The sequence below is a fragment of the Nematolebias whitei genome, chromosome 4 (genome assembly GCF_014905685.2).
Source record: "Nematolebias whitei isolate Nwh7 chromosome 4, NemWhi1, whole genome shotgun sequence".
NCBI lineage: Eukaryota > Metazoa > Chordata > Actinopteri > Cyprinodontiformes > Rivulidae > Nematolebias > Nematolebias whitei.
The window spans coordinates 51,585,366-51,588,640 of record NC_056501.1 but is presented as its reverse complement, the minus strand read 5'-3'; the positions used below and the strand labels follow the sequence as shown (position 1 = coordinate 51,588,640).

The following is a 3,275-nucleotide window of genomic DNA, read 5'->3' as shown; positions in this document are numbered from 1 at the left end:
TAATGTATTTTGGGGTTTAAAAGCCACTGGGACGTTATGTTTAGAAAATAAACGTCTCAGTTTCTCTGATACTCCCTCAACATATGGAATGACCACTGGTCTGGGTCTGGGTTCCTCCTTTTCACCTGTTGGCTGACTGGAGTCCGGTTTGGGTTTCTTCTCTGCTTTCAGGAAGGCCCAGTTAGGATATCCACATTGCTCTAGAGCCTGTTTTGTGTAGGATTTCTCCTTCTGCCTGGCTCCTGAGCTAGTGGGGACGCTGTCTGCTCTGTGGTACAGAGTCCTGATGACTCCTAACTTGTGCTCCAAAGGGTGATGGGAGTCAAACTGCAAATACTGGTCTGTGTGGGTGGGTTTGCAGTACACCTCGGTTTGCAAATGTCCTCTATCAGAGACTGAGACCTCACAGTCCAAGAAAGCCAACCTGCCATTTTTTACATCTTCTCGTGTGAACTTGATGTATTTATCCACAGAGTTGATGTGGTCAGTAAAATGTTGGACTTCCTGAGATTTGATTTTAACCCAGGTGTCGTCAACATACCTGAACCAATGACTTGGTGGTGTCCCTGAAAAGGACGTCAAGGCTCTCTTTTCTACCTCCTCCATGTACAGGTTGGCAACAATAGGAGAAACTGGAGACCCCATAGCACACCCATGTTTCTGCCTATAATATTGCTCCCCATATGTGAAGTAGGTTGACTGCAGGCACAGTTTCAAGAGTTGACACAGTTGTTCTGTGGAAAGCGTGGTCCTGTTGCTCAGAGTGGTGTCTGATTTTAATTTTAAACTGACCACCTCTACTGCATCATCAACAGGAATGCACGTAAAGAGTGATGTGACATCAAAAGAGACCATTGTTTCATCAGTCTCCATGATGACATCCCTGACCTTATCCACAAAGTCCATGGTGTTCTGTATGTGGTGTTCTGAGCTGCCAACTAAAGGGATGAGTACAAACGCCAGATATTTGGAAACATTGTAAGTGACAGAGTTAATCATGCTAACAATTGGTCTTAAAGGTACACCTTGTTTGTGGATTTTAGGTAAACCATACAGACTAGGTGTGGCCTCCCCTGGGTACAGTCTGTGGTACAGAAAATGGTCAATAGCCTTGTCCTGCTCCAAAATTTTCAGGCAATCTATCAATTTCTTCTTGTAACCACTTCCTGGATCTCTTTTCAGAGGTTCATAAGTGGTTAAGTCACTAAGGAGTGTCATAACTTTCTCATGATAGTCTTTCTGGTTCAAAATCACTGTGCACCTTCCTTTGTCTGCTGGGAGAATGATGATGTTTTTGTCCTTGCTAAGAGTGGTGAGTGCATCCCTCTCCTCTCTACTGATGTTGGAAGGTGGTGGTTTGGCATTGCTGAGGCAGGATGAAACTTTGATTCTGAGTTGTTCTGCTTCACCCTCTTTCATTTTGTTGTTGCGGATGGCTGACTCAGTAGCTGTGATCATCTCCACCAGAGGAATTCTACTTGGTGCAACCGCAAAGTTCAGTCCCCTGGCAAGAATCTCTGTCTCCGGCTGGGTGAGCTGTCTGTCAGATAAATTCTTCACCCACTTTTCTGTCTCCCTGTTGTATAATTGACTACTGGAGTGTTGTCCTACACTGAATGTGTTGTTATTGGAATAGTGATGGTGTTGATGAGCTATTAGTACGTTAAACTTATTTTGTTGTCGAGTCCTGTGATGGACTTGCGACCCGTCCAGGGTGTACCCCGCCCCTCGCACAGTGATTGCTGGACATGGGCACCAGCGACCCCCGTGACCCAAAATGGAATAAGCGGGTAAAGATAATGGATGGATGGATGGATGTTGTCGAGTCTTGGACTTGACATGCTGTGCTAAGCGTGCCTGATCTGTACAGTCCAACACTTGCTGAAGTGTGGTCTGATCTAGGCATGTTGTTAGTTTTTGTTTAATGCGCTCTTCCTTGGCCTTCAAGGCCTCAATAGTAAAATTGGTCTGTCTCACCCGTTCATTCAGCAGCTGGGTTTGTGCCTTCTGAAGGATGGTTTGAGAGAGGAGTAAAGGAGGCCATCTTTGTGAAAAGAAACCGTCCATCATTAAACAGGGGTGGAGCCTCCAGGTTCAACTGTCCCCCTCTTACAATGCTGTGATTGCTAGTATCACTCAGCCCTCTGTGAGTAGTAAACAGCCATCAGTGTGCTAATGATCCATTGTTAGGCTGATGGTCCTTCTTGAGCATGTGATCAGCTGGTTTTGGTTGTCAGCAGCAAATTGGTTGATCCACTCTGAGAAGGTGCTATTTAAGAGACTGAGCTGAATACAGCTCCTCAGACTGAGGAAGTCTCTCGGATGAGAGACGAAACGTTTCTACATTTTTTTGTTGTTTTGCTTTGTTTTGTTTTTTTGAATGTCCAGAGGACCAGATTTAACTTTTTTAGATAATTTTCTTTTGTTTTTCAATTCATATGTTTTTTATGATTGTCTACTGTTGTACTGATAAATATCTCCAGGAGGGTAAATGTAAACTAGATCTTGACTTCAAATATTCAGTCCAGCTGTGAAGCAGACTGATTTCAGTCAGCTCCTCTAGATGGGCAGACTGAGCGTGGCTGACTGAAATCAGACTGTCCGCTTCGGACTGAACGAGGAGAACACGCCGCTGAAGCCACGGCGCTTGAATGTCCAACGTAAAACCCACTTTACTGTGGTGCCTGGCTAAACCATCCTCGTGCTCTTTAATGTGGAGCTTTTTCAAATGTTTAAGTTCGATGTATTGTAGGTTGCGACCGAGCTTCCCCCTCTCAGTACAGCAGCTCTACAGATATTGCACGTTGCTGTCTTGTGGTGTTTAGTGTAAAATACTTCAACACAGCGGACATGTTACCATGAAAAGTTGGTTAGTTGTTAGCTGCTCTCAGTTCTCACATATTTACTCACGTTGTGGCTGATGCAAACTATGAATTGGATTTCCTGAATGTGAGGCGGGTCTTATAACTCTGGGTTCATGAGACACGCCTCCCCCTCCGGGGGGTGGGGGTGGGGGGGGAGAACCCCTCCTGTTGTCTCCGTTTGGATGTGGGTTTAAAATGAGATCCCAGTATATTAAACGCATATTTACCAATACAGGACATTCACAGAGGGGTCCTGAAGCCACTCCAGGACATTAACAGAGTGGTCCTGAAGACACTACAGGACATTCACAGAGGGGTCCTGAAGCCACTCCAGGACATTAACAGAGTGGTCCTGAAGACACTACAGGACATTAACAGAGTGGTCCTGAAGACACTACAGGACATTAACAG

At 45.3% G+C, this 3,275-nt stretch overlaps 1 protein-coding gene across 1 annotated transcript in view; it reads right to left on the bottom strand.

The window, feature by feature from the left end:
- aup1 (AUP1 lipid droplet regulating VLDL assembly factor) overlaps positions 1-3,275 on the bottom strand; it is a gene marked incomplete in the record, with an annotated part of 49,295 nt that overhangs the window by 26,303 nt on the left and 19,717 nt on the right.